The sequence below is a fragment of the Anolis carolinensis genome, chromosome 2 (genome assembly GCF_035594765.1).
Source record: "Anolis carolinensis isolate JA03-04 chromosome 2, rAnoCar3.1.pri, whole genome shotgun sequence".
NCBI lineage: Eukaryota > Metazoa > Chordata > Lepidosauria > Squamata > Dactyloidae > Anolis > Anolis carolinensis.
The window spans coordinates 101,938,049-101,961,975 of NC_085842.1; the positions used below are offsets into that span (position 1 = coordinate 101,938,049).

The 23,927-nt window shown below is 41.2% G+C and overlaps 1 protein-coding gene and 1 long non-coding RNA gene across 10 annotated transcripts in view; one reads left to right on the forward strand and one right to left on the reverse strand.

The window, feature by feature from the left end:
• myot (myotilin) overlaps positions 1 to 10,858 on the reverse strand; it is a 65,928-nt gene extending 55,070 nt beyond the window's left edge. For 4 of the 9 annotated variants that reach the window (XM_008104874.3, XM_062970324.1, XM_062970323.1 and 1 more), the window contains exon 1: positions 10,650 to 10,857. The gene's annotated coding sequence lies outside the window, so the exon portion shown is untranslated. Of the gene's footprint in view, positions 1 to 10,649 lie in introns of all 9 variants that reach the window. The other 5 variants (XM_062970319.1, XM_062970320.1, XM_062970318.1 and 2 more) reach the window with 3 other exon arrangements.
• Positions 10,859 to 15,023: 4,165 nt separating this feature from the next.
• LOC134296156 (uncharacterized) lies at positions 15,024 to 20,095 on the forward strand. The gene is made up of 2 exons (XR_010002733.1): positions 15,024 to 15,271; positions 19,263 to 20,095. It is a non-coding gene; the product is annotated as an uncharacterized LOC134296156 (long non-coding RNA).
• Positions 20,096 to 23,927: the final 3,832 nt, after the last annotated feature.

The following is a 23,927-nucleotide window of genomic DNA, read 5'->3' on the forward strand; positions in this document are numbered from 1 at the left end:
AAACGAATTCAAGTCCCCAGGGCCAGATCAGCTACATCCAAGAGTATTGAAGGAATTAGCGGAAGTTATTTCAGAACCACTAGCAATTATCTTCGAGAGTTCTTGGAGAACAGGAGAAGTCCCAGCAGATTGGAGGAGGGCGAATGTGGTCCCTATCTTCAAGAAGGGGAAAAAGAACGACCCAAACAATTACCGTCCGGTCAGCCTCACATCAATACCAGGCAAGATTCTGGAAAAGATCATTAAGGAAGAGGTCTGCAAACACTTAGAAACAAATGCAGTCATTGCTAATAGTCAACATGGATTTACCAAAAACAAGTCATGCCAGACTAATCTGATCTCTTTTTTCGATAGAGTTACGAGTTGGGTCGATACAGGGAATGCTGTGGATGTAGCGTACCTGGATTTCAGTAAGGCCTTTGACAAAGTCCCCCACGACCTTCTGGCAAACAAACTAGTTAAATGTGGGCTAGACAAAACTACGGTTAGGTGGATCTATAATTGGCTAAGTGTGATGATTCATGGGCCTTGTAGTCCTGTTCCTAGTACTATTGTGGCAGATGAAGATGAAAACATGGGGTTTTCGCCGGTTCAACCAGAACTGGAGTCTCTTCACCTGCAGGATGTTTATGTTTGCCCTCAAGAATTCAGCCAAACAGGCCTTGGGCAGAACTCCCCTCCGTTTCCCAGGAAGGAAATTTATTCTAGAGAAAGGGGAGTCAGGGAAGCTAATCGGAGAAGTCTAAGAATCGCTGCCAAACAAATGGCTGATTAGGTCTGCTTCCCTTGGGAAATTCTAAGGAGTCATGCATCTGGACAGAGTTGGGTTTCGCTTCTCGTTCTCTAGGGAAAGAGTTCTGTTGGCGGGAAAACGAGACCCAATATAGGTGTTTGGCGCGAGGGATTCTTTGCGGAGTCAATTGATCAGCTTGAGGAGAGAGATCGTGTGTGGACTTCGTAATCCCAGTTCCTTGCTTCCCGGATCAAGCTTCAAGCCTTGCCCTGTCTCACGGTTTTACCACGGACTCTGTTTCATGCTTCATGTTTGCCTTGTCTCCAGTCACGGATCTAGCCAAGAATCAAGTTTATTTCCAACCTTGTTGTCAAGCTTCATTGGACTCTAAGACTCTGTATTTCCCCACACTATTGCTTGGCAAAGTGTGTGTTTCGGTCAAGTGGATTAAAACTTTGAACTCTAATATCATTTATTGGACAATACATTCTTGGACTATATTTGACCTCATTTGAAAGGTCTGCTTCTGAACTATATTCTTCAATTGTTTTTATTGATTTTATATATTTCTTTAATAAAGATATTAGATAGAGACTGGCCTCTGTGTAAGGTTATTGGTGCTCTGCTGCCAGGGTTCTGACACTAAGCGAACGAACTCAAAGGGTGCTCACCAATGCGTTGTCTTCATCATGGAAAGAAGTAACAAGTGGAGTGCCGCAGGGTTCCTTCCTGGGCCCGGTTCTGTTCAACATCTTTATTAACGACTTAGACGAAGGGTTAGAAGGCACGATCATCAAGTTTGCAGATGACACCAAACTGGGAGGGATAGCTAACACTCCAGAAGACAGGAGCAGAATTCAAAACGATCTTGACAGACTAGAGAGATGGGCCGAAACTAACAAAATGAAGTTCAACAGGGACAAATGCAAGATACTTCACTTCGGCAGAAAAAATGGAAATCAAAGATACAGAATGGGGGACTCCTGGCTTGACAGCAGTGTGTGCGAAAAAGACCTTGGAGTCCTCGTGGACAACAAGTTAAACATGAGCCTACAATGTGATGCGGCAGCTAAAAAAGCCAATGGGATTTTGGCCTGCATCAGTAGGGGAATAGCGTCTAGATCCAGGGAAGTCATGCTCCCCCTCTATTCTGCCTTGGTCAGACCACACCTGGAATACTGTGTCCAATTTTGGGCACCGCAGATGAAGGGAGATGTTGACAAGCTGGAAAGCATCCAGAGGAGGGCGACTAAAATGATTAAGGGTCTGGAGAACAAGCCCTATGAGGAGAGGCTTAAAGAGCTGGGCATGTTTAGCCTGCAGAAGAGAAGGCTGAAAGGAGACATGATAGCCATGTACAAATATGTGAGGGGAAGTCATAGGGAGGAGGGAGCAAGCTTATTTTCTGCTGCCCTGCAGACTAGGACACGGAACAATGGCTTCAAACTACAGGAAAGGAGATTCCACCTGAACATCAGGAAGAACTTCCTCACTGTGAGAGCTGTTCGGCAGTGGAACTCTCTCCCCCAGACTGTGGTGGAGGTTCCTTCTTTGGAAGCTTTTAAGCAGAGGCTGGATGGCCATCTGTCGGGGGTGCTTTGAATGCGATTTCCTGCTTCTTAGCGGGGGGTTGGACTAGATGGCCCATGAGGTCTCTTCCAACTCTACTATTCTATGATTCTATGATTCATTGCTCTTCTCCCAAGAAGTAGACATCTTCTGATTTCCTGGCTGCAGTCTGCACCTGCAGTGATCTTTGCACCTACAAATATAAAGTCTGTCACTGCCTCCATGTTTTCTCCTTCTATTTGCCAGTTATCAATAGGTGTAGTTGCCATGATTTTGGTTTTCTTGCCATTTAACTGCAACCCAGCTTTTGCACTATCTTCTTTCACTTTGGTGATAAGGCTCCTCAGCTCTTCCTCACTTTCGGCCATCAGAGTGGTATCATCCGCATACCTAAGGTTGTTAATGTTTCTTCCAGCAATTTTAACTCCGGCCTTGGAATCAATCTAAATCAACCAACTAAAAATAGCTACTTTCATTTGATTGCCCCACCCCTGTTGGCTCTTATTGGCAGACCTCTTTGCAGCAACAGAAGATGTTTCTCTCTGCATGATTGCAACCATGCTGTGCCTTTCCCCTGTGGAAGCAGCGGGGGCCCAAAGTTTTCCAGCGGATGGACTGGGACGGCATGTTCCTTTAGGGGGAGTGAGTAAAGGAGAGTCCCTCTCATGAGTAAGCATGGGGAGGGTCAGAGAGCTATCAGAAGTTTAAAAGCCAGATAGTTTATCTCTGCAGTACATAGCTCTGCATGCAAACATAGCAAAGTCAAGCACTGAAGGATATAAAATGGGTAAAGGGGAGGGGATCAATTTGCATGTTTTATTTTTTACAGATTGGATTTGGGGAGGGGGTAGATACTACAATAACACCCTTTGGTTTATAATTTATCAATTTTTGAGTGTTGAAATTATTATTTAAAAAACACTAATCTAATTGCGTATGTTGGTTTGTTTTAAATTCTAGATGTCACTTCTAGATGTTCTTTAAATTCTAGATGTTTTTCACAAGTATCCAACAGTACAAACAATTTGCAATACTATTATAAGTAACACTGGAAATCCCTCTCTCCCTCCCTCCCTCCTCCAGTCTCAGTCTCAGTGAGGACCTCATCAGACAGGCGGGGGAAACCGGGAGCAACCGGTTCTTACTCTGTCCCCTCCCGTCCAGGTCTGTCTTCTGCCATCTCATGTCCTTTCTCCCTTCAGGTCTGTCTTTCCCCCACTTTTCTCTACTTTGTACTATTAGGAATTGGATATACCCAAATACTTTAAAGGCACTCTGGGCTTTGCTTCTCCATGCTGCCAAAATGGAGACCTACGGAGTCCCGCCAGAAGTTGTCCATGTGATGGACTCTGCGGGACTCCGTTTCGGCAGCATGGAGAAATGGGGAGAAGGCACAGAGAAGACTATGTTTGATAAGATCATCTGTCTCTCCCTCTCTCATGCAAAAACATCAGAATGATATATCAAAGCCTTTAATTTCTCAGAATTTTAAATAGCTCCATATGTGCAAGGGAATTTTTTTCAGAGTATTAAAAATCTTTATACAACAAATTGTTCTTTATTCCACAAAGGGCACTTCCCCCATTTACCAAATAATTGGGGGGAGTATTCATTTTACCAAGCAATGGGGCTAGTTTCGCTTGGAAAAGGAAGGGCAAAAGTTTTTTCTTACTGTGGGCAAGCCCTAGACAGGCCATAAGTCATTAAAGGAAACATTGTAAATACTGTGGTCACTAGCAATGAGCATGATTCAATACCAGGGCTATTTTGAGATGAGGTGGCCCTTTGCTGTCCCACATGCAGGCATATAATGTTAAATACAAGCATGACTGCATCTGCCATTCAACAATAACATGTGTCAAACAACTAGGTGTATCATTTATTGTGAAAATTCTGTGTATATAGAAAATATTTTACAAAAAAAGTAAATAGCAGTAGCCGGAGTTAGCATAATGCTACCAATACTGAAATCCTGAAACCACTCTACCTACAACTTCTATTTACATTGAGAGAAAAGTCTCCATTAGCAAAAATCATATATACAAACAGCCAGAGCATGGAAGTAATACATACCAAGGAATAATATGACATTTTAATTTGAGGGTAACAGCAGCATTAAAAATAATGGCTAATAATGCCATTACGTTTTTCATGTAACAACCAATATTTTCATGTTCATTTTTCATTGTTTGGAAAATTATATTTAAAATGTTTTGGAGGTTAACAACTTTGAGGTTCTTTCAAATTCTACCCCTTTTTCTTATATTTTAATGGATTTTTTTTTCAAATACAAAACAGAAAGCAACTATTTTTGTCTCACAACATGAGTGTGTTGGTTTTCTAAGTTTTGCCACAAATGAACAAAAACAAAACAAAAAAACCCACCACTCTGGGGAGAAACAACCGCTGCAAATAGCAATGTTAAAATATTGATCCTTATATAGTAGAACCTCTACATAAGAATGTCCCAGCATATAAGTATGTTTTAACTTACAAATCCACACTTAGCCTAGAGCAGCGGTCCCCAAACTAAGGCCCGGGGGCCGGATGCGGCCCTCTGAGGTCATTTACCTGGCCCCCGCCCTCAGTTTTATAATATAATATATTGTATATACATAAAATATTGATAATAATATTATAATGTAATACAATATAACACTAATAATAATACCATATAATAATATTAATTATATATTCTATATTACATATAATATTACTAATAATATTACAGTATAGTTGTATAGTTCAATAAAGTAATATATAATGCTAATATTGTGCTATGCTAATAATATAATATATTGTATGTACATATAATTTGTAAGCCACTCTGAGTCCCCTTTGGGGTGAGAAGGGTGTGATACAAATGTAGTAAATAAATGCAGTAAATAAATAAATAATAAATAAATACATTTTAGACTTAGGCTCACCCAAAGTCTGAAATGACTTGAAGGCACACAACAACAACAACAACAACAACAACAACAACCCTAATTAACTTGACTATCTCATTGGCCAGAAGCAGGAGCACACTTCCCATTGAAATCCTGATAAATGTATGTTGGTTAAAATTATTTTTATTTTAAAATATTGTATTGTTCTTTCGTTGTTGTTGTTGTTGTTGTTGTTGTTGTTTTTGCACTACAAATAAGACATGTGCAGTGTGCATCGGAATTTGTTTGTATTTTTTTTTCAAATGATAATCCGGCCCCTCAACAGTCTGAAGGATTGTGGACCGTCCCTCGGCTTAAAAAGTTTGAGGACCCCTGGCCTAGAGTGACGTTTTTGACATCCAAATGCTGTTTTGACCTACGAACAGTGCAAAAGAGGCCTCTTTGCCCCCTAAACCAGTTCAATCAGGAAAGCAGAAGGAAATAAAACCTGGACTGGATTCCTAGCCGGAGCAGCTCTGGCACTTCCTGCAAGGCAGCAACTCCAGCTCCATGTGATTGCTTCCCCTGAATGTTTTGGGAGATGTCCAATCCAGAGATTCCACTCCAGAGATTACAGTCTACCCTGGAGCAGCAGAGCCTCAGCCTAACAGAGCAGCCATTGTACCTTGTGGCTCAGCCTGCCTGCCTTTGCCTGCATTGTCTTCTCCTCTTTGGGAGATTGCTGTCCACTGAGGAGGTTTGGGTTAGTTCACTTGTGTGCTTTTTATTCCTGGTACTGTATGAGTTCATTCAAGATGAGAGGGAGAGAGAGACTAAGAGAGGGAGCGGGGGAGGCTGGAATTACAGTGTGAAGAAAATGATGCTGTTTTGCCTTGCTGTGCACTGGCCATCACATTTTGTTGCCTAAAATGTGCTTCCTTGCCACAATGGCTGGATAAAATAAAGCACTGCTTATCTCTGAGCATTTTATAAATTATTTGTTATTTATAGAGTACATTTTCTTATTTAAAAACAAATAACAAGAAATTGGGATGGTTTTCAGAGGGGGCGGAACAAATATATAGCATTTCAATGGGAAAATTAAGTTTGAGATAAGAATGTTTTCACTTAAAAACATGGTCAAAGAATGAATTAAATTCTTAAGTCAAGGTATCAGTGGAAAGCCAAATCATACCCAATAAGCAAGCAGCAGTCTCCAGAATTGGCAGAAATATCAAGTGTCCAAAGAATAGTATTTGTCTGATCCAGGAAGAGAAAAAGACATGACTGGCTGCCTCCTTTGAAAAGAAAAATGCCAAACTGGTTGCAGATCCCACTTGTGTGAAATTGTGTTCATTCAAAATTGTTTGCTGCATGGATGGCCCCTAACATATATATGTCAAGACTACATAATCATTTTTTTCATTTAATGTAAGAGTGAGATTGATATATTCACATTAAATGGATGAGTATCATTTGAGGAGGGGAAGAGGAGTAGACTAGAGATGAAACACCTGGATTATAAGCAAGAGACTCCGGGTTCATTCTTTGCTAACCCTTAGAAGTGGGGTGTCAAACTCATTTTAAGGCCAATCAGCCTTATGGTTGCCTTCAGAAAACCATTTGTAATTGTAAGACAAATGTAATTATGATGTCTTGACATTGAAAGTTTCTTGGGCTTCATACAATGATACAGTGGGCCGGATTCCACCTGTTGGGTTTGCATTTGACACATGTGTCTTAAGATGACTTGAAACCTAAGAGAGCCTCTAGAACAGTGGTTCTCAACCTGTGGGTCCCCAGGTGTTTTGGCCTACAACTCCCAGAAATCCCAGCCAGTTTACCGGCTATTAGGATTTCTGGAAGTTGAAGGCCAAAACATCTGGAGACACACAGGTTGAGAACTACTGCTCTAGAAACCTTTGCAGATAATAATAAGAGATGTGGCGGGAGTGGGATGATGTTCTAATTTTAAAGAAATACATCAATTCTCCCCTTATCTAAAGAGGTGATTTATTCCTTAATTGGAAACATTCCTTTGTTAAGCAGTGGGGTTCTTTTGGATTAAGAGTCATTTAATAATTAGTTGATCATGGAATTACTGATTTGAGCTAAATTTATTCCTAAGTGCCAAAGTTATAAGCACTCCATTAGAAGTATTTATTTTGGAATCACTGCCAAAGACAGTTTGATAGAAACAATGCCTATTTTTGACTAGGAAAATCAAACCTGGACCTCTTATATTGCAAACATATCAACCACCATTTCTGAATGGCCAAGCACAGGGATTTCTGATGGTGATTAATTTAAATTGCATACAGGAAGAGAAGCACTCCTCTTCTTTTTTTGCCTAAGTTGAGTAATATGGCCCCAAGAGCTAACACTTGCTAAACTGGAGCAAACTGCACCTGCTCTGGCTTCCAAGAAGTTTTCAAGAGTGGCACTAGGCACAGCACATTGCAGTAATATTAGCTGGCTCTTTGCAGAACTGTGAAAAGGGTTGAACTTGAAGGAAATGCTTGTAATTATTTCACCAGGTGCAAGTGGAGGGGTGCTTTTGTCCCTCAATAGATACAACCACTATTTTCTACCCTGAGACCATTCCTGAAGGCTGCAATCCAAGATCCTGTGTAAATGCAATCTTCTTTTGCAGAAGAAATTCTGTAATAACCATGAGGCATTGTCTCCTACCTTAGATGATAATGGACTGGAAATTGACTTCATGTGCACTTACTACGCCACAGCAGAATTTACTGCTGTAATATGCTCATATATTAGATTTCTTTCTGCCCCAAATATATTCCTGAGATACTCTAGAACTGTTCAGACAACCTCATTTGTGTGTGTGTGTGTGGAGGCGTTATCAATACTTATTTAAATTCATTGACTTCAAGAACGTCTTATTCCTATCTGAAACCCATGGATTTTAAAGCAGACTTGGTTTAAGAGTTCAAAGACATAAAGAATTCTAGTAGCATTCAGTGTGGACAAGCAAACCCTTCCCCTTATTTCCAGTTTGGAAAAGCAAACCCGCCCCATTCTTCCCAGTTTCTGGCAGCGTATACACCCTGAGACTAAGGAAGAAAATAAACCTACACTGGACTCAGCCATAGGCTCCATCTACACTGCCAGATAATCCAGTTTCTTAATGCAGAATAAATGCATTGAACTGGATTATATGGCAGTGCAGACTCATATAATCCAGTTCAAAGCAGTTAATCTGCATTCTGAAACTGGATTATATAGCATTGTAGCTTCAGCCATGGTTTGTGTTCATAAACATTTCCACTAACAGTTTAAAATTACAGTAGTATCTCTTTCAAATATATACCAGAGCTTGAAAAGTTGACCTTTTAGAAGGAATCTATTCCTATTTTTTCTCACACAACATTTAGAAAGTAATCGGCTACTGTTACTATCAGAATGTTTTAAAAGTAACCTGTTTCACAACTTGCTATGTTTTAATACTTCAAGGAAAAGAAGTGATAAGGCAATGGCATATGAAAAACTCCTTCAAAATTCCTCTCAAAATGAGAGGAGGAAAACAACAAGAAAATATTAGTTTTAGGGTACATCAAAATATTACTAAAAATAACATTATTTCTGCTTCAAATATTAATTTTGGAGTGCTCTTATTACAAATAAAGCAACCTTTACAGGTAAGTGTAGGATTGCCAAGTGTAATTTGTTATGAGAGATAACCTCAATAATGAAAACTAGGAAAATGATCCCTTATAGAATTGACAGGTGCCCCTTATTATAAAGAATTTCCAATATTTGAGGAATGGAAATCTTCTTTTATATAGACAGGATACCAAAATCCTTTATTTTGGGATATGGGCCATTCATAAAGACAGAAATATGTATCCCATGTAATGGATGAACAAAGGAAACTAACGTCAATATTTTCATTTGACATTTTGATAGAAAACAAACTTGTTAATGTGGACGAAACATCAGGAGGGAATGCTTCTGGAACATGGCCATACAGCCCAGAAAACTCACAACAACCCAATTGTTAATTGCTATTTACTAATTATCAACACTGCATGGCCTTAATACAGTAGAGTCTTGCTTATCCAACCTTCGCTCATCCAATGTTCTGTATTTTTCAATGCAGTCTGCCTTTTAGTAGTCAATGTTTTTGTAGTCAATGTTTTCAATACATTGCAATGTTTTGGTGCTAAATTCATAAATACAGTAATTAATACATAACATTACCGTGTATTGAACCTCTTTTTCTGTCAATTTGTTGTAAGACATGATGTTTTGGTGCTTAATTTGTAAAATCATAACACAATTTGACATTTAATAGGCTTTTCCTTAATCCCTCCTTATTATCCAACATTTTCACTTATCCAACGTTCTGCTGGCCCGTTTATGTTGGATAAGCAAGACTCTACTGTATTGACTGTTACTTATTGCTATTTTGGAAATCCTGAAAATCTTACTGCTAGATAACGAGTTTTTGAGCCTTTACTTCAAAATAAAATCTACATGTGATTGTCTAGGTATATCAGTCTGCCTAGTTAATTGAAAGAGGACTTGACCTAGACAATGATTCTTCATTTTGGCTTCATTAAGACACAAACAATACAATTATAAATGAATAAAAAAAACTATTTGCATATTCTGCTTCTCTATCACTATGACTTATTTCTCAACCTTCTTTTTTTCAGGCAATCTTGATTTTTTAACACACTGTATTTTACAGTGCTAAATACATATCCTTATTCCAGACAGAAATACAAAATCTGTCTCCCCTGCCTCCACCAAACAGGAGATATTGTGATGTGTTTATTTTAAAGCAAACCTTTTAAAATGTGCTTTCCTAAAAGCAAAGAGGTATGCACTTGGCTTTTTGCCAAGCCGTGTCCCTTTGAGAGGCCCTTTTTTCCTCGCAGAGAGCAACGGTGCCTCCAAATATGTTGCCAACGCATCAAACATAACTAGGTGTTTTGATAGCAAAGGGATGTGGATTTTTTGGATGAGCTGAATAGCAGAGGCTTGTGTTCTTGCCAAGCGATTCATCCATTAGCCCTGGGAATCCCAGGCCAAGGGGCCCAGTCTGTCTGTGGGATGTATAGCAGCATCCAGCCTTGGAAATCCGATCCGATTAATTTCTAATTTTAACTATGTGTGTAGCATTTCATATAGAAGCAGCTGATGGTGTATAAATCTGCTGGCCTGTCAAACAGCTCAAGTGCAGTGCTGAAGCCAAGACTTTTCTTTAAACAGAAACGCAAGCTTGAAAGCAGTGCTCTGGAGTTGTTGTTTTACAAACGTGCTGCCATTGCGCTTGGACAAACACACGAGAGCAACAAGCCTCTTTATCGCGATGCACAAATGGTGCCCAACACCACAAAGCTGTAGGGCTTCAGTCTTAATCACAAAGAGGTGACAGATAGATACTCCTCTTTTTATGATTGTTATTTCCTTGTTAAGCCCAATGGTTAAATGACATGCCGTTTACATACCTGTTCAAGTTTTTATAAGCTGTTTAAAGAAAAAGGGATCTTTCTTTCAAAAAGGACTTTACAGTGCAAACTTGAATGTCCCTGGCGAGAGACTCATCTAACTCCTTGAAAAAATGCTGCATTCAAAACGCACCACCAAAGTTTTCAAAGAGTGGCCTCCCATGAGCTGAGCTGTTGGTAGACCCCTGAGCTGCTGGGTGACACTCTAATCTCGTAGGGATAAACTGAGGAAGTGATCTCAGGGTATACTCAGATTTCTCTTTTCATCAGCTGACTTGAGTTTACTTGATAGAACAGCAGGGCCCAGACTGTCAGTACCAGAAAGGGATTGTTGAGCTATTTCATATACAACTCTAGGTGGCCGGGTCAACAAAATACACATAATAAATGACATCAGTTCCTGGAGGTGATAGCAATATCCAGGGGCCTCAACTTATCCACAAGCCATATTAAAATCCATAATTTGAGTCCTAAAACCTAGTCTAGTCTTATACATGGATTTATACAATACTCACATGAAGAAAATAATCTTTATACTTTTGCATTTACAGGTTTTGGGACAAAATTGATCATGTATGTGATTGTATAATTCCTTGAAAGAGAGAGTTCACCTTTCATTCCAAAGTCTTTCTTGGCTGAAACATTGTGGCTTTGAACTAATTCTTCTTATTTTAAAGATGTTGAAAGGTTTCGCAACACTACTTTCTACCATGTATCCACCAACATTTTACAGATGAAGACTGGGTCACATGTAGTGAATCAATATAAAATATGGTTGAGATGGCAAATAGTTATTAATGTGGAAACATATGTAAGCTAAGACAGGCTACAGCAGTTTGCTTTGGCCTGAGTATACAAGTTTTGCCCCTGTTCTCAACTTAGGCCCTGTCTACACTGCCATATAATCAAATTCAAAGCAGATACAGTGTTCCTGTCAGCTCACCACAGCCGCTCCTGAATGAACACACGAGACTCTCTGTGATATCACCAGAAACTTTTACTGTAGGAAACATGAACATCAAAAAAGCCAAGAATGGGAGGCTCCGGCCAACCATCCTTTATATACCCTCCCCCTCATTTGAAAAGTCTCTTCCCGCTCAGTAAAACCCCGCGCAAATTCCCCGCCAAGTCCAGCAGCCGTTTCTTCTCCGAGTCCTGAGCCGCAGGTGTCTTATCAATGTCAGTGACCCTGAAACTCAGAGCCACATCCAGGCTCTAGTAGCAGGGTTCTGACATGGCGTCCTCCTCCCCTTCGTCCTGGAAGGAAAAGATTAAACACAACTATTGTTCTCCGCTGTCCAGAGTTCCTTTATACTTTTTTAACAGGCTGCAATGGAATACCGGGTGTACCTTTCCTAGGTCCTTAGGTAGCCTCAGCTCATAGGTCACTTCGTTTATTCTTTTTGCTACCCTGAACGGCCCTATATAGCGTGGAGCCAATTTTTTAGATGGGAACCCCAATTTCAGGTTTTTTGTGCTCAGCCAAACCAGATCCCCTTCGCCCAATTTGTCCCCCTCTCGGCGCCTACGATCTGCAAAGAGCTTGTACTTCTTTTGTGTTTCCCGCAATGCCTCCACCACGTTCTGCCACCCTTGCTTAATTTTGGCCGGCCATTCCTTGTCGGTCTGGCCCTCTCCTTCCTTCCACTCGGGTAGCCTGGGGAAAGGTGCCACCTCCTGTCCGTATACTATTTCGAATGGGGCACGACCTGTGGCCGAATGTACGGCCCCGTTAAAAGCCATCTCAGCAAACGGAAGAAGGTCCGCCCAATCATCCTGTCTATAATTGGTGTACATCCTCAAGAATTGGCACAGTGTCTGTTGGGTACGTTCGACCCCCCCGTTGGTTGCGGGATGAAAAGCCGAGCTCAGGTTCCTTTCTGCTCCTAACAGCTGTAAGAATTTTCCCCAAAATTTTGCCGTAAATTGGACTCCCCGGTCGCTAATTATTTTGTCGGGACACCCATGTAGGCGATATACATGCTTCACATACAAATCAGCAAGTTTTTCAGCTGAGGGGAGTTTTGGCAGGGCCACAAAGTGTGCCTGTTTTGAGAATAGGTCCAATATTGTCCAAATGTATCTGTGGCCTCTGCTGGGGGGTAGTTCGCCTACAAAATCCATGGCCACGCATTCCCATGGCCTCATGGGCTCCACCACCTTCTGCAATAGCCCCTGGGGCTTCCCCGGTGGTGTTTTTCCCTCTGCACATAATTCACACTGCGTGACGTACCCCCTGGCGTCTTTCCTCATTCCGGGCCACCAGCATTGTTTGGCCAACAGTTTAATAGTCCTGGTGGGGCCTAGATGACCCGCACCCTTGTTATCGTGGCACTTCCTTAACATTTCTCGTCTTAAACATTCAGGAATATACAATTTCTTATTTACAAACACCAAATCCCCACACAATTCTCCCTTTTCTTTGTTAGTTTGTAACCATTTGTCCATTCCATACGCTCGCTTCAACTCTTCCTCCCATATTTCTCCTCCCCCCGTGGAAATGGCAGTACGTTTGTTTTCTTTGGCCGCTTGTGCTCGAGTTAGTACTGCCAGGCCCCACTCCTTATCTCGGAACAGGCTCCCTTCAGATTCCTGAATTCCTCCCCCGTGCTGAGGCATCCGAGAGAGAGCGTCAGCGAGTATGTTATGTTTCCCCTGGAAGAATCTGAGTCTGAAATCAAAACGGCTGAAATATTGGGCCCATCTAATTTGCTTCGCTGATAGTTTACGAGGGGATCTTAGATACTGTAAATTTCTATGATCAGTCCACACCTCAAACGGTGTTCCACTTCCTTCCAGAAAGTGTCTCCAGCACTCTAGTGCTTTTAGAATCGCTAAGGCTTCTCTCTCCCAAATCGGCCAGTTTTTTTCTGTATCGCTAAACTTTTTTGACAGATAGCCACATGGCTTCAGGTTCCCCCCCTCGTCTTTCTGCAGCAGAACTGCCCCATATGCCCGGTCTGACGCATCGCAATGTAATACAAAGGCCTTAGACATATCAGGGTGCTGTAGGACAGGTTCCTCAGTAAAACGCTTTTTAAGGGCTTCGAAAATGTTTCAGAGATGTTTGCAATTCTCAAAAACTGCAGTTTCTTACAATGCGATTTTTGCACAGAAATTGTGTTGTGGTTACTACACTCTTGTGCAGGGTCTGGATCTCACTACTTTCCCTGGAAAATCAGTAGCAGAGGGAATCATTTTTCCACACAAGGCAATGAAATGAGCTGCTATTGAATGTACTTTTCTTATTCAACAAACTTTTCCACTGTGGTTAGGTTACGACTGATGTACATATTTCAATAGGCCAGCATTCACATGCAATGCATCAACCACACAGGGAGGCATTGACCAGTAAGGATGAGGTTATCCGGAGTTGATGACAACGTCATACTCCCAAGGTCTGCACAATTTTATGAACTTATTGAAACAGATGTTTCTTTTAGAATTTCTCAAGCCAGAATGACACAACAGCCCTGGATTGTGCACAAGGAATTAAATAAACATATATACAGGTTGAGTATCCTTTATCTGAAATACTTAGGACCAAAAATATTATATATTATGGATTTTTTCAAAAAAAATTGGATGCTTACATATACATAAGACATCTTGGTGATGGGACCAAAATCTAAACAAAAATTCCTTTATGCTTTATCAATAACGTATACACATAACCAAAAGATAATTTTATACACAATATGTTAAATAATTTTGTGCATGAAACAAAGTTGGTGTATATTGAACAATTGAAAACAACGGTGATACTATCACAGCCACCCATGAGAAAATTTTGGATTTTGGAATTTCAGATGATGGTTGCTTAACCTGTATATGTAGTTAAAACTACCACCTTAAGTTCTCTGCAAGGTTAATGCAAAGAGATAATCTGATATTTCTGATTCACTGTTTTTGTTGAATGGGAGAAATATTGAATTGCTCTTTCTCATTTCCTTCTTTCCATTGGCATTTGTTACTTTGTAATGATGCCCTGGATGCTTCCAGGCAAGGATTTATTTTGCAATTATCCTGCCTCACTCATGGAATTTTATGGAGAGTTGGGTTTAGATGTCCCTATCCTCCAGTTGTAACCCTCTTGCATTTTCCCATTACTTTTCTTATCTTTTTTCTTTCTACAAATCTAGTCAAAAACAAAAAAGGCAGAATACTTGTACAATGCCAGGCATCTATCTGGAAGCAACTTGAGCAAAATAATACTCGATAACATTTATAGTGCATTGCATTATATTAGAGTCAAGTGCAATGGTTGAGAAACAGATGATATTTACTAATTATTTGCTTAGTCCCCAATTAAAAGCAAAGTCCTCATTAAGCACAGTTGGCCACTGATATTTCATCACAAGTATTGCCAAGAATAGTCGGACAATTGCTTTCTTGATCTATTTGGGTTTTACTTTTGCATTTCTTTCAGTTTCATTACTCTTAAATGAAGTCTAGAGAATGAAATTTCAGTGCACCTACACTATGGAATATTTTGATTTTTCTGTCTCCCAACCCCAGAATTCCCTAACCTTTCTCAGCCAAGACTGGATGGTCAAACAAGTCAAAAGGGTCTGGGAGAGAATTCAGAAGATGTGCTGCCCCCTGTAGCCCAGGAATGAAAGGTTTAATGTGTTGTCGAAGGCTTTCATGGCCAGAATCACAGGGTTGTTGTATGTCTTTCGGGCTGTGTGGCCATGTTCCAGAAGCATTCTCTCCTGACGTTTCGCCCACATCTATGGCAGGCATCCTCAGAGGTTGTGAGGTATGGATAAACTAAGTCAGGAAAGGAAAGAATATATATCTGTGTAGAGTCCAAGGTGTGGCAAGAGTTCTTTGTCACTGGGAGCCAGCATTAATGTTTCAGTTAATCACCCTAATTGGCACTGGAAATGTTTTGTCCCTTGCCTGGGGGCATCCTTTGTTCAGTCAAGTCCTCATTGTGTTGGTTCCCATCTACTGTTTTGATTTTGGAGTTTTGTAATACTGGTAGCCAGATTTTGTTCATTTTCATGGTTTCTTCCTTTCTGTTGAAGTTGTCCACATGCTTGTGGATTTCAATGGCTTCTCTGTGTAGTCTGACATGATAGTTGTTAGAATGGTCCAGCATTTTTGTGTTCTCAAATAGTATTCTGTGTCCAGGCTGGTTCATCAAATGCTCTGCTATGGCTGATTTCTCTGGTTGAATTAGTCTGCAGTGCCTTTCATGTTCTTTGACTCTTGTTTGGGCGCTGCGTTTGGTGGTCCCTATGTAGACTTGTCCACAGCTGCATGGTATCCGGTAGACTCCTGCAGAAGAGAGAGGATCCCTCTTGTCCTTCGCTGACCGTAGCATTTGTTGGATTTTCTTCGTGGGTCTGTAGATAGTTTGTAGGTTGTGCTTCTTCATCAGCTTCCCTATGCGGTCAGTAGTTCCCTTGATGTATGGTAAGAACACCTTTCCTCTGGGTGGATCTTTGTCTTGACTCTCATGGCTTGTTCTTGGCCTTGCAGCTCTTCTGATGTCTGTGGTGGAGTATCCATTGGCCTGTAGAGCCCAGTTTAGGTGGTTGAGTTCACCTTGGAGGAGGTGAGGTTCGCAGATTCTTTGTGCACGGTCTGTCAGGGCTTTGATTGTGCTCCTTTTTTGACTTGGGTGATGGTTGGAGTTTTTATGAAGGTATCTATCTGTATGTGTAGGTTTTCTGTAAACTGTGTGGCCCAATTGTTGATTGGGTTTGCGGATGACCAGAACATCTAGAAATGGCAGTTTTCCTTCCTTTTCTTTTTCCATGGTGAATTGGATGTTTGGGTGGATGCTGTTAAGATGGTCCAGGAACTTGCTGAGTTCTTCCTCTCCATGGCTCCAAATTGTGAAGGTGTCATCTACGTATCTGAACCAAACAGTTGGCTTTTTTGGTGCTGTTTCTAGGGCCTGTTTTTCAAAGTATTCCATATAGAAATTTGCTACTACTGGGCTGAGAGGGCTCCCCATGGCCACTCCATCCTTCTGTTCATAGAATCCAGTGTCCCACTGAAAGTAGCTAGTGGTGAGGCAATGGTGAAACAGGGCTGTGATGTCTTCTGGGAAGTTTTGTTTGATTAGTGTGAGGGTGTCAGCTACTGGGACTTTGGTAAAAAGGGACACCACATCAAAGCTGATCAGGATGTCCTTGGTGCTTAGATTGAGGTTGCTGATCTTTTCTATAAAGTGTGTAGAGTCCTTGATATAATGTGCAGTGAGCCCAATGTGGGTTTGTAGCTGTGTAGCCAGAAATTTTGCCAGGTTGTAAGTCGGCGATCCAATGGCACTTACAATGGGTCTGAGTGGGATGGAGTCCTTGTGGATTTTGGGGAGTCCGTAAAGCCTGGGTGGGAGGGCTTCTGATTTGCACAGCTGTTGGCGTATGTCAAAGTTAATGGAGGAGTTCTTGATTAGAGTGTTCGTTTTTCTGGTGATTTTGTTAGTGGGGTCTTGTTTCAGTTTCTTGTAAATTGTGGGATCTAGAAGTTGTCTGATTTTTTCTTTGTATTGTTTTGTTTCCATGATTACTGTGGCATTCCCCTTGTCAGCTGGAAGAATGATGATTTCAGGATCTGAGTTGAGATCTTTGATGGCCTGTCTTTCTTTTCTCGTTATGTTGCTGGGGGGGAGTTTTGCATTTCTCAGGATCCTTGCTGTTTCCATTTTTACCTCCTCTGCTTCTTCCTCAGGGAGCTGGTAAATTGCTGATTCAACATTGGCAATGATGTTTTCTACTGGGATCCTGGTGGTGGTGACTGCAAAATTTCCTCCTTTTTCTAGAATGGATACTTGGTCTTCAGTGAGTTGTCTGTCTGTCAGGTTGATGATGGTCCATGATTTATCCAGTTCTGGCTTTGGCTGTTGCTTACGGCATTTGTCAAATTTTTGTTTTTGTCTCTTGGTGTGGAGAACCATGTCTTTCTCCATTTTCTTGTAGGTAAGGCTGTCTATTTTATCCCAGTCCTGGGTATTCATCTTTTGGCTGATGTTGATGTGGAGGTGCAGCAGTTCTTTGTCTGTGTTTGCGAGTTCTTTACGGATGGTGTGGATTCTCTCTCTCAAGAGGTTGCGTTCCAGGCGGTTGTAAATGCGATGAGCTTGTGGTGTTTTGAAGGTCTTTTTGGCTGCAAGAAATTGTGGGATGGTATCTGTGTCTCTGCAGCGTAGAAGGAAGGTCAGGGAGCACAGTAGATGTGCTTTCCTGGTCCTTAGTTTTTCCAATCTCCGTGTGTCTTGGAACAATTTCTCCCCGTAGAGATGTTCAATGTGTTGTCGAAGGCTTTCATGGCCAGAATCACAGGGTTGTTGTATGTCTTTCGGGCTGTGTGGCCATGTTCCAGAAGCATTCTCTCCTGATGTTTCGCCCACATCTATGGCAGGCATCCTCAGAGGTTGTGAGGTATGGATAAACTAAGTCAGGAAAGGAAAGAATATATATCTGTGTAGAGTCCAAGGTGTGGCAAGAGTTCTTTGTCACTGGGAGCCAGCATTAATGTTTCAGTTAATCACCCTAATTGGCACTGGAAATGTTTTGTCCCTTGCCTGGGGGCATCCTTTGTTCAGTCAAGTCCTCATTGTGTTGGTTCCCATCTACTGTTTTGATTTTGGAGTTTTGTAATACTGGTAGCCAGATTTTGTTCATTTTCATGGTTTCTTCCTTTCTGTTGAAGTTGTCCACATGCTTGTGGATTTCAATGGCTTCTCTGTGTAGTCTGACATGATAGTTGTTAGAATGGTCCAGCATTTTTGTGTTCTCAAATAGTATTCTGTGTCCAGGCTGGTTCATCAAATGCTCTGCTATGGCTGATTTCTCTGGTTGAATTAGTCTGCAGTGCCTTTCATGTTCTTTGACTCTTGTTTGGGCGCTGCGTTTGGTGGTCCCTATGTAGACTTGTCCACAGCTGCATGGTATCCGGTAGACTCCTGCAGAAGAGAGAGGATCCCTCTTGTCCTTCGCTGAGCGTAGCATTTGTTGGATTTTCTTCGTGGGTCTGTAGATAGTTTGTAGGTTGTGCTTCTTCATCAGCTTCCCTATGCGGTCAGTAGTTCCCTTGATGTATGGTAAGAACACCTTTCCTCTGGGTGGATCTTTGTCTTGACTCTCATGGCTTGTTCTTGGCCTTGCAGCTCTTCTGATGTCTGTGGTGGAGTATCCATTGGCCTGTAGAGCCCAGTTTAGGTGGTTGAGTTCACCTTGGAGGAGGTGAGGTTCGCAGATTCTTTGTGCACGGTCTGTCAGGGCTTTGATTGTGCTCCTTTTTTGACTTGGGTGATGGTTGGAGTTTTTATGAAGGTATCTATCTGTGTGTGTAGGTTTTCTGTAAACTGTGTGGCCCAATTGTTGATTGGGTTTGCGGATGACCAGAACATCTAGAAATGGCAGTTTTCCTTCCTTTTCTTTTTCCATGGTGAATTGGATGTTTGGGTGGATGCTGTTAAGATGGTCCAGGAACTTGCTGAGTTCTTCCTCTCCATGGCTCCAAATTGTGAAGGTGTCATCTACGTATCTGAACCAAACAGTTGGCTTTTTTGGTGCTGTTTCTAGGGCCTGTTTTTCAAAGTATTCCATATAGAAATTTGCTACTACTGGGCTGAGAGGGTTTGGAATGAAGGTTTGGAATGAAGAAGAACCCCTGAGATTAATACCAACAACAAAACATTGCAACACAGTGTTCCAGTTCAAAGTGGCACACACACCTTTTCCTAGGTGTCCATTCTCCTTGTCTTCAGTTTTTCAACTTTCTCCTAGACATTCAGCAATCTGGTAACTGAAGATGCTCAATTCTCATTAGGGTACTTTGGGCTTTGTGGTTGTTGCTCTCATCCTTTAGAGCAGTGGTCTACAACTCCCAGAAATCCCATCCAGTTTACCAGCTGTTAGGATTTCTGAGAGTTGAAGGCCAAAAACATCTGGGGACCCTAGGTTGAGAATCACTGTTGAAGAGAATCACTGATGCTTTCCCAGTTCCTGGTCCTTGGTAATGTATATTCAAAGGATATGCCCTCATACACAAAGGCATGGTGTGTGTATTCACAAATGATCATATTCCCCCTATTGTAATCTTATGTCCGAGCATTCATTTCCTAAGAAAACTCTGTGAAATTCATGGGCTTGGCATAAGTCAACAGGTGACTTGAAGGCACATGCAATGTAAGCACATAATAGCCCCAAAGTCAAAACAACTTAGAATTCTTCATCACAACAAATCTCTGAGATGCTGTCCTCCAGGATGTGTCAAAGCCAGCCAACTGCATTGTGCACTAGATTAAGACTCCGTAACCTGGTGTTTTATAGCAGTATTATACTATGACCTTTCAGAAGCTCCCAGGAAGCTGGGAAGATCTGGGAGTTGTAAGACAACCCATTCGGAAAACATAATGTAAGAGAAGTTTAGAATGGATGAAGGAAAAGCAAGTATAGTCAATAAATATTTGTTCTCCAGTATTTGGCTGGGAGATTCTGGGAGTCGTAATTGGAAAAGGTTACATTCCTAAACTCTGGTTCTATTGTTGTGAGTCTTATACACCCATCGCTTAAAGCAATTCAGTACCACCCTTGGCCATTTTGGACTAGGAAGAAGGAATAAAGAAAATTACCTCTGAGCCTAGATGTAGACCCCTTTCATTCTCTCCTGAGGAAGTGTAGCCCACCCCCAGAGGATTAGAAGTAACAGGACAGATGGCATGGCTTTCCTTTAGGTGTAAGTCATATCACGTCAGCATTTAACACCCCCCCCCCCCCCTTGAAACTTTCTAAGAACACATTCCAAAAGTATGAATTAGACTTTAAAAACTCCTAATACAGGTATTCTGTACCTGACATACAGCTACCCATGTTCATAATGGCTATTTTCCTATATGGCACCTTACCATTGATTCCAGCTGACTGAAGCACCCGTTCTCCTACATTCTTCTTCACCCCCCCCCCCCCCCAATGCTGTTCAAACAACCTCAGTCTAAGACTTCCTAAATTACCCTGACGGGCTAAATTACATGTTTCCAGCTGGTGCACAAATCATCAGTAACTTACACCAACATTTGCCACTACTGAACATGACCCACGGATGTCAAATGTGAGTTGCAGCTGCTTGTTTAAGGGTGCTCTTGCCTGATGTTGGCCTCTTGAATAATTTGTTATGGCTGAATGCTTAGAAGAATGAGGGTTTCACTCCAAAGATCCAACTGCCTTCCTGGACAATCCCTGAAGTCCACAGGATTCACTCAGATCTTGTGGCAAGATAGTCTGGGCCAAGGCATTTCAACTATTGTTCACCTCTTGGCATCATAATTACACAGTGAACTTTTGACATTGCATGAATGAAACCATGGCAAGAAAAAAGCAACTATTCAAACCATCTCAAACTTTTCACAGGGTAAAAAAAATGCACAGCTGACCTAGAGTATGGATATTTGAGGCTGTCCTTTGTCCCCTCTTCTTCTTTTTGACTGCCTTGGTTTCTCTCTCTACCTACATTGTATAATTACATTTGAAATCAACAAAATCCCCAAATCCACATAAAAGCGATACATTTATTGGCCAGCCATAACATACAAAATATATCATACAAGCATTTGAAACTTTACTGGCTTCTTTATCAGGCAAAGATGTTAAAAATCATACAGGAAAAGAAAAGTGACAATGTTAGGGTCAGAAGCCAACATTTTGTCTCAGATGTGGTTTCAGTTGTCATTAAAGATGGTCTGGAGGGATATTAATGCATGTCGGGATTAAGGTGGGAAAAGATGGGTAATAAAATTTCAACTCCATTAGCAACAGACATCCAGGCTATTGATAACTTATGTGAAAGTAACTGTTCCTTTCTTAGTCAAAGAACATTGGATTGTTCAAAAAGTTCAGGTACTTATTATATCCAGCATTTTGAGCCCACTTTACTACACATTCTTTGACTTGTTATTCACTCTCTTCTTTGCTACTCAGTTGGGTTACCTAACCCAAACGTTTGTTTCTCCATTTCAGTTTCATAGAGACTGCAGAGATAACTAAGTTTTTTATGCAGGTCAGTAATATGAAGATTCAGCATGGTGCGGTGGGGTCGGATATCTATTAAAACAAGAATGGTGAGCCTAGAGACCAACGTGAGTTTGAATTCCCCAAGATAGCATCTTCATACCCATGATCACAAGCAGTAACTGCATGGTAGAAATTCATATCCTCTAACATTACATAGATGAAAACTGGGACACATGTGGCCAAGCAACATTCGAGGGTAGTTATGTTGGCAAAAGTTATTAATATGGAAGAACACTCAAGTTAGAAAAGGCTGATGCATTCTCCTTTTGACGGGGTCTACTGGGAAGGACAAGATTTCCACTTCCCCTGAGTTAATTGAGTGCAAATTAGTTTTGCATTTTAACTTAGGCCCCTTCTACACAGCTGAATAAAACACCATATTATCTGCATAGCAGTGTGGACTCAGATAATCTAGTTCAAAGCGCATACTGTGGGATTTTTTGCCTTGATATTCTGGGTTATATGGCTGTGTCGAAGGGCCCTAAGTTTGCAGTGGTTGGGGAAAGCTGAGGACAAGACCAAAAAGTAGTAGGAGGAGAGAGAAACCGGGACATTTTAAAATCAGCTGAAAAGGTGAGATGACAGAAGATAAATAGGCATTGTGCACATCCAATCAGGACAGCTGGAGGCTATGGAAACCTCAACCAAAGTTCAGAGATCTAGGGCCCTTCCAGAGAGGCCCTATATCCCAGGATCTGATCCCAGGGTTTCTGTTATCCCAGATTTTCTGGCAGTGACTTATATAATTCAGTTTAAAGCAGAAAATCTGGAATCAGATCCTGGGATATAGGGCCTGTCTGGTAGGGCCCATAGGTTTCTTGCTAGTTTTGTCTAATTGTTTCACGAACACCTTTTTCTTCAGGAAGTTCTTATTGCTCACTGCGTGTTCTCAGAGGCATGAATTCTGGCAGTTTTTCAAGCACTGTTCTGCTTTATATACACTCTTAGGCTATGCTAGAGTTCAAGTATTTTCACCTATCTAATATATTTCCTGTTGCCATTCAAAGTAATGCCAACCCAAGATGTATGTGAATACCTGCTGCTAATTTGAGAAGTGTTGGAACATGCTTGGATGTTTGCCAGTCCACAAGAATGCTGCAGGGTTACGTTGCTATAAGACCAAGCAGTAGCATCCACTGAGATGCTTTTCTTCAGTTCTTGGTCGTGTTGTCATGTACACTGGATGAAAACAACACTTTCCCTTTACAATTCCACATCTTGAGAAAAGACTTCTACGATGTGCTTGCTTTCTGTGAATTTTTCTGAACACTAACAGGACTACTTTATTAAGTGATTTTCTAATGAAGTCAAAAATTACAGAGTTGGAAGAGAGCACAAGGGCCATCTAGCCCAATCCATGCCATGCAAGAAAAGATAATCAAAGCACTCCAGATAGATGGACATCCAGCCTCTGTTTAAAACCCTCCAGAGAAGGTGACTCCATTACATTCCACAGCAGCATATTTCACTACCAAACAGTTCTTACTGTCACAAAGTCCTATTGTTTATATCAATGCTTCTCAACCTGTGGGACCCCAGATGTTTTGGCCTTCAACTCCAAAAAATCCTAATAGCTGGTAAACTGGCTAAGATTTCTGGGAGTTGTAGGCCAAAACACCTGGGACCCAACAGGTTGAGAACCACTGGTTTAGATGAATTATCTTATCTTATTGTTTGAATCCGTTGCTTTCTAGTCTCTGATATCATTTCAAATATTTAACAGACTTTATCAGACAGCAGATACTTCTCATGAAGAGAAAACACAGAAGAAACCAGAAAATTGAGGGGGAAATAGAGGCAGAGGTAAAAGGGAAAAATATGCAACCACCCATTTTCATGCAGGCTTGACTGCCAGTTTAAAATGCAGTGGCTACCCTATGATGCTCATTGAGCAAAGCCACTAAGCTAAAACCTGCTCAAGCACTCAAAATTTGAGTTTAGTCATACTGGGCATAATCTAGCCATATATATCTCGCTCTCTGTCCAGGCTGCCTAATATTTAAGCCCATTAAAAATTCAATTGAAGTAAGTTAGCTGTTGGAGTGCTGAGCTTTAAAAGGATTGGTTTTAATTATTTCTTCTCAGAGCTGAAATCCCACTGATCGGGATCATGTCTGGTCTTTGTGATGACTTTTAAGAAGAAAAATGCCTAGAATGGGTCTCCTGTTTGCTGCAGTGTCTCTTGTCACTTTGTGTGAAAATCATTTGGCAAATCAAAATACTGTGCTGTCATTTGCACCTGGTT